We start from the raw sequence: 10,717 nt of genomic DNA, 5'->3' as shown, positions 1-10,717 counted from the left end.
TTTCTGGTGGTTTCTTATTTTCTATTTCATTTAGTTCTGCTCTGATCTTTGTTCTTTCTTTCTTTCTTTCTTCTTCCTTTGGGGTTAGTTTGTTGTTGTTTTTTACTAGTTCCACCAAGTGTGCAGTTAGGTCTTAGAGTTTATCTCTTTCTCCTTTTATGATGTGAATTTTGGGTATGAATTTCCTTCTCAGTACAGCTTTCGCTACACCCCATAACTTTTCATATGTTGTGTTGTCATTTTGATTTGTTTCAATAGTTACTGATTTCTTTTGAGATTTCCTCCTTGATCCACTATTTTTCTAAGAGTGTGTTGCTTAACTTCCATATCTTTGTGCCTAATCTGGTTTTCTGGCCCTTGCAGATTCCCAGCTTCATTCTGCTGTTGTTAGAGAAGTTATTTTTTTATTTCAAGTTTTCTAAATTCATTAAGACATTCTCTGTGGCCTGACATGTGGTCTATCTTGGAGAATGGTGCATGTGTACTTGAGAAGAATATGTATTCTGCTGTATAGGGGTGTAAATTTTTGTATATGTCTATTATGTCCTGATTCTCTAATACATTCAAAGTCTCTGTTTCCTTATTGATTCTCTGTTGAGACATTCTGTCCAATGGTGATAATGGTGTATTAAAGGTCCCCCCCCCCCCCCATTTTTGTAGAGTCATCTCTTCCTTCACTTAGATTTCCCAATATTTGTCTCATATATTTGGAGGTGCCCTGGTTAGGAGCATAAATGTTTATGATTGTTCTTTCTTCTTGAAAGATTACCCCTTTTACTAATATGCAGTGTCAATCTTTGTCTCTTACAATAGTTTTGCATTTAAAGTCTATTTTGTCTCATATTAATTTAGCTATTCTTGCCCTTTTTTAGTTCTTGTTTGCTTGTAAGATTGTTTTCCATACATTCACTTTCAATCTCTTTGAATCCCTGGGTCTAAGATGGGTTTCTTGTAGATAGCATGTAGATGGGTCATATTTCTTTATCTATTCTACCAATCTGTGTCTCTTGACAGCTGAGTTTAATTGATATTCAGTGTTATTACTTTCAAGAAATTACTTACAAGGCAGGGCAAGATGGCATCTGCGTGAGTGCACCTCATAATCTCTCCTGCAAAGAAGTGGCTGAGTAGGGTTGGAATCTTGCTGGAGCAGGCTGTTTCAGGGGCTTGCAAGTCAGGAGGCATATGGATGTTTATTTGGAGAAACTGTAACAGAAGTAGTGCTTGCTAAAGGTAGAATTTCAGGTTTCTAGCACAGAGGTTGGAAGTTGTGGGGAGGCAGGACTCTTCCCCCTAGGGTAGGCAGCTGCAGTATACCCTGAAAACTGTCAGTTGTGTGGTGGCATTCCCAAGCCCCATGTTCCTTAGATCCATGGTCCCCAGGTTCCGTGTCTCCTAAGCCCTGTAGCCCACGTTCCAAAGACCCATATAACTTGAGTCCACAATATCCTGGACTTCCCTTTCCTGATATTTCCAACACTCCCTGAGGTCTGAAATTACCTGAGCCCTCCAATTTTGAGTGGACTCCGTGAATGGGAGGGTTTTGGTGGGAGGGGCAGAGGGGCCAAATGAGTGTGTATTCAATTTTCTGGTCTCCCCCCCCCCTTTTTTTTTTTTTTTTGAGCTTGGAGGAGCATACCAGCTGGCTTGGGGAGAGCCTGGGAAGAAAGGAGAAGTGAATCTGCTGAGAAAGCCCAATTTACTTAAACGTCCTGGGATAGGAAACTTGGTCTGGGAGAAGGTGGAGTCAGAAAATCAACCAGCCCTCCTGTAGCATGCCTAAGAGATAGGGACTGCAGGATGTGCTTTCCAAGCCTCCAATAGTATATTTGGGGTTCCTAGTGAGGTGGGTATACTCTCTCTGGAAATTAAAAGTCATTGTTTTCTGTGCTGAGCTGGTACACCAAGGACCCACTTGAATCTCCTACCAGATTCCTCATGCAGCTATTCTGCTGCCCTGGGAGAGATGGAAGTGAGGATAGGAGAAAGGACGGACATCAGATTCCTAAGTGTTTTATTTAAATGCAAAGATAATTCCTAGATTGAAACTTTGTCTGGTCTTTTTTGTTGGTTTGTCTTCTTGTTTTTACTTCCTCTTTATCACCCCAAGGTCCTTTTTAATTTTCTTTCTTTTTCTCTTCTTCTTTTTCTTGCTTGCTCACCCCCCACTTTGTCCCTTTTTTTCTTTCTTTCTCTTCTTTTTTATTTATTTTTTATTAGGTGCAGCAAGTAGCACTTCACAATTGCTGTGTTTCCTCATCCTCCATTTCCTCTTTTCTGTGTGTATTGATTTTGCTTACCAACACTATCCCCTTTCTGTTACATCTTCCTATCCTCCATCATTTATTGTTTCTCTTACATGCCAACTCTCTTTTTTTGGACTAAAATTTTCTGACTTTTTATTTCTAATAGTGTTGCTCTGTTTTGTGTCTTTTATTCACTCTTTATATTATTGTCCTTTCTCTTCTCTTTCCCTCACTCCTGAACACACTGGTCTTTTAATTAATACTATATTCCTCCCCATATTCAGTTTCCTGTATCATTATAGGTACTCTACTTTTCATACTGTTATAATTCTACACAGTTTACATGAGTCTAATATCCATACTCCTCTATTAACATTTGCTATCAGTACTACTATTACACATTTTCTTTTCTTAATCCTGTTGCTTTTTCTGGCCCTAATATTTTCCTTCAAGTGAACCTAGCCACAACAAGAAAATAGAATTTTAAAAAAAAGTGAAAAAGGGAAGATGTAACATGCATGCAAAAACAACAGCTAACTAAACCCCAACACTAGACAAAGAAGCTAAGGATATAATTAAACCTGTCAAGATAAAATGATGACCAGACAGCAACAAAAAACTGCAAACCAAACCAATAATCAGGAAAATATGCCCCAATCCAATGAACAAACTAAAAACCAGGAAGAGGAGCAGAGCATTGAATAAGTAATTAAAGCTCTCAAAACATATATTAGGGACCAATTTGATGAAGTAAAGGAAGAGATTAAGAATATTAAAAAAAAAATGGAGCGAATACAGAAGAAATTGCAAACAGACACAAAAAGATAATGGATATGATGGTGACGGACAGCACAATTCAAGAAATCAAAAAACACTCTCAGCAAATAACAGCAGATTTGAAAGGCAGAGGAAAAAATTAGTGATGTGGAATACAGTACATCTGAAATCAAACAGATAATAGAACTGATCAAGTAAAAGATAGAAAAAATCCAGCTGGAACTTTTGACCAGAATGACAATGCAAAATGCGCAAACATATGCATTATAGGCACCCCAGAAGGAGAAGGGAAGGGAAAGGGGACAGAAAGGATGTTGGAGAAAATAATGGTTGAAAACTTCCCAAATTTACTGAGGGAGATGGATGTACATGTCCAGGAAGCACAACACACCCCAAACAACTTAAATCCCAACAGGCCTACCCCAAGACATATACTTGTCAACTTATCCAATGCTCAAGACAAAGAGAAAATTCTAAAAGCAGCAAGAGAAAAGAGAATCATGATATACAAGGGAGGCTCCATAAGATTAAGTGCTGATTTCATCTGAAACCATGGAGGCAAGAAGACTGGTATGACGTAGTCAAGGTACTAAAAGAAAAAAATTTCCAAACAAGAATACTCTATCCAGCAAGGTTAACATTCAAAAATGATGGAGAGTTCAAAATATTCACAGATAAACAGAAACTAAGAGAGTATGCCAACAAGAATCCTGCCCTTCAAGAAATAATAAAGGGAGTTCTGCAGGGAGAAAGAAAACAACAGGAGAGACAGAGTTGGAGGAGAGTGTAAGAGCAACTAAAAATACAAAAACAGAAAAAAAAAATCAAACAATATATGACAAACACAAATCCAAAGAATATATGGCTAATATAAGTAATTCCTTGAAAGTAACAACACTGAATGTCAATGGATTAAACTGCCCTATCAAGAGACTCCGACTGGAAGATTGGAAAAGGAAATATGACCCATCTATATGCTGTCTAAAAGAAACACATTTTAGACCCAGGGATTCGAGAAAGTTCATAATAAATGGCTGGAAAACAATCTTACAAGCAAATAATAACAAAAAAAAAAAAGGGCAGGAGTAGCTATATTAATATCAGACAAAATAGATGTTAAATGCAAAACAATTGTGAGAGACAAATATGGACACTACATTTTAGTGAAAGGGATAATATTTCAAGAAGAAAGAACAATCACAAATATTTATGTTCCTAAAAAGGGCACCTACAAATACTTGAGGCAAACATTGGATAAACTAAATGAAGGAATAGATGCCTCTACAATTATAGTGGGGGACTTTAATACAACATTATCAACTTTGGACAGAACATCTCAAAAAAGACTCATAAAAGAAACAAAAATTTTGAACAATATATTAGAGGAGCTGGACCTAATAGACATATACAGAACATTACACCCAAATACAGCAGAATATACATTCTTCTCTAGTGTGCATGGATCATTCTCCAAGATAGGCCACATGCGATGCCACAGAAAAAGTCTCAGTGAATTCAGAATGATCAAAATCATACAAAATAATTTCTCTGACCACAGTGGAATGAAGCTGGAAACCTGCAAGGGCCAGAGGCCCAGATTTGGCAACAAGATATGGAAGTTAAACAACACGTTCTTAGAAAAACAGTGGGTCAAGGAGGATATCACAAAAGAAATCACTAACTATGTTTAAACTAATGAAAATGATACACAAAATATCCAAACGTATGGGATGCAGCAAAAGCAGTACTGAAAGGGAAATTTATAGTCATAACTTCATATAACAAAAAAGAAGAAAGAGCTAAAATTTAAGAACTAACTGCACACTTGGAGGAATTAGTTAAAAAATAACAAACTGAACCCAAAGGAAGAAGAAAGAAACATAACAAAGTTTAGAGCAGAAATAAGTGAAATAGAAAATAAGAAAGCACTTGAAAAAATAAACAAAATCAAGAGCTGGTTCTTGCAAAAGATCAATAAAATTGCCAAACCCATAGCTAGATTACCAAAGAAAAAAAGAGAAAAGATGCAAATACACAAAATAAGAAATGAGAAAGGGGATATCACCACTGACCCCAGAGAAATAAAGACTATCATAATATTATACTTTGAAAAACTATATGCCAACAAGAAGGACAATTTAGAGGAAATAGAAAAATTCCTAGAAATGCATAAGCAGCCTACATTGATGAAACAAGAAATTGATGATCCCTAAAAACCAATCACAAGTAAAGAGATAGAATAATTCATTAAAAACCTCCCAACTAAGAAGAGCCCTGGGCCAGACGGCTTCACAGGTGAATTCTACCAAACATTCCAGAACAAACTAACACCAATCTTGCTTAAACTCTTCAAAAAAATTGAAACAGAAGGAACATTGCCTAACATATTCTATGATGTCAATATTATCCTAGTACCAAAGCCAAATAAAGACACCACAAAACCAATCTCTCTAATGAACCTAGCTGCTAAAATCCTCAAAAAAATATTTGCTAATCATATTCAACAACACATTAAATCAATTATACACCATAAACAAGTGTGATTCATTCCTGGTATGCAATGGTGGTTTAACATAAGAAAATCAATTAATGTAATACATCATATAAACAGATTGAAGGAAAAAATCATATATTTATAGATGCAGAAAAAGTATTTGACAAAATACAGCACCCTTTCTTGATAAAAACACTGCAAAAGATCAGAATACAAGGAAACTTTCTGAACATGATCAAGGGTATATATGAAAAACCTACAGCTAATATCACTTACAATGGTGATTTCCTAAAATCTTTCCCTCTAAGATCAGGAACAAGACAAGGGTGCCCACTATCACCCCTTCTATTTAACATTGTCTTGAAGTACTTGCTCGACACTGAGGCAAGAACCAGATATAAAAGACATCCAAATTAGAAAGGAAGAAGTTAAAATTTCACTATTTGCATATGATATGATCCTTCATAGAAAACCCTGAGAAGTCTACCACAAAGCTTCTAGATCTTATATATGAGTTCACTAAAGTAGCAGGTTATAAGATCAATGTGCAAAAATCAGCAGCATTTCTGTATACCAGTAATGAGCAATCTGAGCAGGAAATCAAGAAAAAAATACCATTTACAATAGTAAATTAAAAAATCAAATACCTAGGAATAAATTTAACTAAAGATGTAAAAGACTTATACAAAGAAAACTACATGACATTGTTCAAGGAAATTAAAGAAGTCCTAAATAAATGCAAGAATATTCCCTGTTCATGGATAGGAAGACTAAATATCATTAAGATGTCTATCCTGACCAAACTGATCTACACATTCAATACAATCCCAATAAAAATCAACACAGCATTTTTTAATGAACTAGGAAAGCTAACTATGAAATTTATTTGGAAAGGAAAGAGGCCTCATATAGCCAAAGATATATTGAAAAAGAAAAATGAAAATGGAGGAATCAGACTACCTGACTTCAAAGCATACTACAAAGCTACAGTAGTGAAAACAGCATGGTATTGCAACAAGAATAGACACGCTGACCAATGGAACTGAATTGAGAGTTCTGACATAGATCCTCATATATACATACAGTCATATGATATTCAACAAGGCCACCAAACCCACTCAACTGGGAGAGAATGGCCTGTTCAATAAACGCTGTCTGGAGAACTGGATATCCATATACAAAGAATGAAAGAGTATTACCAACTCACACCTTATACAAAAATCAACTCAAGATGGATCAAAGGGCTAATATAAGAGCCAAGACCATAAAGACCTTGGAAAGCAATGCAGGGAAGCATCTACAGGACCTTGAAATAGGAAACACCTTCTTGAACTTCACACCAAAAGCACGAGCAGCCAAAGAACAAATAGACAAATGGGATCTCCTCAAAATTAAAGATTTTTTCACCTCAAAGAAGTTTATCAAGAAAATGAAAAGACATTTCTTGATAAACTTGGGAGCCAATGGGAGAAACTATTTGGTAGCCATACATCTGATAGGAGACTTATGTCCTGCATATATAAAGAACTCTTATATCTTGAAAATATAAAGACAAACAACCCATTTTAAAAATGGAAAAAAGACTTAGACACTTCTCCAAAGAAGAAATACAGGGGTGGCAGACTTGGCCCAGTGGTTTGGGTGTCCGTCTACCGCATGGGAGTTCCGTGGTTCAAACCCCAGGCCTCCTTGACACCATGTGGAGCTGGCCCATGCACAGTGCTGATGCATGCAAGGAGTGCCCTGCCACGCAGGGGTGTCCCCCACATAGGGGAGCCCCATGCGCAAGGAGTGCGCCCTGTGAGAAGAACTGCCCAGCGTGAAAGAAAGTGCAGCCTGCCCAGGAATGGTGCCGCACACAAGGAGAACTGACACAAAAAGATGATGCAACAAAAAGAAACACAGATTCCATGCCACTGACAACAACAGAAGTGGACAAAGAAGACACAGCAAATAGACACAGAGAACAGACAACTGGGGTGGGGGTGGAGGGGAGAGAAATAAATTTAAAAAAAGAAGAAATACAAATGGCTAAAAAGCACATGACAAAATGCTCAAAATAGCTAGCTATTAGGGAAATGCAAATCTAAACTACAATGAGATAACATTTTACTCCCATAAGACTGACAGCTATCAAAAAAAACGGAAGACTACAGATGCTGGAGAGGATGTGGAGGAATGGGACACTCATCCACTGCTTGTGGGAGTGCAGAGGGATCCAGTTATTCTGAAGGACAGTTTAGCAGTTTCTCAGAAAAATACCTATAGATTTGCCATATGACCCAGCAATTCTACTGCTAGGTATATACCAAGTAGAATTGAAAACAAGGACATAAACCAATATATGTACATCGATGTTCATAGCAGCACTATTCACTATTGCCAAAAGTTGGAATCAACCCAAATGCCCATCAACAGATGAATGGATAAATAAAATGTAGTATATACATACAATGGTATACTACTCAGCTATAAGAACAAATACAGTACAAACACATGTGATAATATGGATGAATCTTGAGGACCTTATGTTGAGTAAAGCAATCCAGGCATTGAAGGATACATACTACATGAGCTCTCTGATATGAAATAAGTAAACCAAGCTGTCTCAAAGAGCTAGAGACTGGATGATAGGCTTAAATAAAGTTGGGGGGTATAGGAAGGTTGCGAGCTAACAACTACATGGGTGAATTGTATAAGCTGGACGTAAATATTTGTACAGGGAGAGGACAAAATGGGGGCATAGGGATACCTCTTGCTAGGGCTTTGCAGGCTTGAGGGGGGCTAAGGATGGGAGGATGGGTCAGATGGCCCAAGAAATTGAGGGCAGGGTGGGGAGAACATTGGAACATAGGAGATTGTCAGGTATGTGGTTGAAATTATAATGTTGAGAAAACTTTTTAGAAAACATAATAAGGGAGGTTACATGTTTAATATGCTTAAGGGGGCATCTGACACAAGGCAGACTTCTAGGTGTGTGAGTGCTCATTTTGTCATAGTGGGTTATATCATTGGATGGAGACCCATACAATAGAGTGAATGTATACCCACATCCAGGGGAGGGTGGATGTTCTCAGATAGAGGGAATTATATCCCTTGAGAGAACTGGTGGCTCCCAATGGGTTAGGGCAGTTGAGTATGTCAAGCCCTTAACATTGTTGCAAGTATCTCTGAATATGGTCCTTCAAGTTATGAAGATTGATTGTCACTATGGGCCCTGAGGGGAGGGGGAAAAAGGTGTTGAATAGATGGGATCAGTGTAACTGTGGGACAATGGACGTGGTCCACAAGATCATGTGATGATGTATATAGAACATGTTAAATTACACCAAAAGTGTATAAAAGTCTATAGGCTAAAATGTAAAACATTATGTAATACATAACTAAAAATTTAGAAAATTGTATAGTCTAAAATACAAACCACAATGTAAATCCAAATGAAACCATGTTTGAAACAGCTATCGTTTCAATATCTGCACATCAGCTGCAGCAAATATAATATGAATATGCAAAAAGATCATTGCTGAGGAAAGGGGAAAAGGGTTTGATGTTGGATATATGGGAGTCCCCTATATTGTGTATGTGAATTACTGTGATCTAAAACTTATGTGAAGACAATAATTAGAAAAAAAAGAAAAAGAAAGGATGTAGACACTGAGGAAGAAATGGAAGAAATTGCATTGCCACTGTACATACAGGGCAACACCTGTAGCAGTGATTTATTTTTCTAAATTGGTATGTATTCTATATCTAACCTTTAAACCCATCATTATATTCCATTTTATTATTAATGGAACCTGCCATTATATTAGACTTCATTTTTCAAGAAGTTTTGGACCACATAGAGGTTCAACTATTGCAGGGGAGGAACACTGGTGTGGGTTGTTATTGAAAGGGGGCACATAGTTGGGAGGGAATTTTCCAGGGCATTATACAGGGTATATAAAAATGTTTGGGTATTTTCATAGTGGTTACAGTTAAAAATGACAACTGAGGGAGTGCTGAGTTCCTACCCAGGGGAGTCTATCATATTCCCTAAAGGAACAGCAACAATCCCCCAAGTGCAATGGCAAAGACCAATAAGGAAGGATGGTCCAACAATGAGCCCTAGATACTGATGACTATGTTTATGTGCCTGTGTGCCTACAATATGAACTAGGTCTAGAATAGCATGGTGCCTAAGAGTAACCTCCGGAGAGCCTCCACATTGCTCAAATGTGGCCATTCTCTAAGCTAAACTCAGCATGTAAATGCATTACTTTCCCCCCAGCATGGGACATGACCCCTAGGGATGAGCCTCCCTGGTGCTGAGGGATTACTACCAAGCACCAGCTGATGATGTAACTAGAAAAAGACCTTGAATAAAGGGTCAACTCAGACTAGTAGAATATCTCAACCTACATTTAACATCAGGTAATAAAAATGGCTTTTAGACCTGGAATTAAAGGGGGAAATGGAAAAGACAAATGGGTTTATATGGCTATGAGTCTCCAAAAAGAGTCAAGAGGTCATCATAAGAGTCATGCTTCAGCACACCTCAGCAGGATCCCAGAATCAGCGAAAGTAGTTACAACCCCAGGTACTGGTTCTCCTGAGGGTTACAGAAACCCACAGGTTCTATGGTCATGGCAGATGGCCCTACTTTGAAGTTTGGGTTCCTGAGTGTGATGGAGTTGGACTCAGATGTGACTCTTCGACACACACCTCCTCTGTTACTTTAATCAGACCTGTGGTTGGTGGTGGGGTTGATGTATACTCAGGAGACCTGAATCTCTGGACTATCCATGTGACAGGCAGTCCCTGAGCCTCAGCACACTTGAAATTCCTACTCTCTGGTTTATTGGACTTACCCAGCCAGCAAACAGGGAGATGAAGAAGGTCAACCACCACACCAGGGAGCCAAGAGTGCCTACAACTGCAAGAAGGAGAATTGTATCCATCATCCATATGGAATCTAAGCCCCCTCTTGATATAGAGGGGGAGTGGACATAAACATCCCAGGGTCCACAGGATGAAGGAATAGAGTATGGATTAAAGTGGATTTACTGGGAAGCAGACTTGGCCCAGTGGTTAGGGCATCTGTCTACCACATGGGAGGTCTGCGGTTCAAATTCCAGGCCTCCTTGACCCATGTGGAGCTGGCCCACACACAGTACTGATGCGCACAATGAGTGCCCTGCCATGCAGGGGTGTCTCCCAT

This window comes from Dasypus novemcinctus, chromosome 8, assembly GCF_030445035.2.
Source record: "Dasypus novemcinctus isolate mDasNov1 chromosome 8, mDasNov1.1.hap2, whole genome shotgun sequence".
NCBI lineage: Eukaryota > Metazoa > Chordata > Mammalia > Cingulata > Dasypodidae > Dasypus > Dasypus novemcinctus.
Note: the sequence above shows the minus strand (reverse complement) of the source record.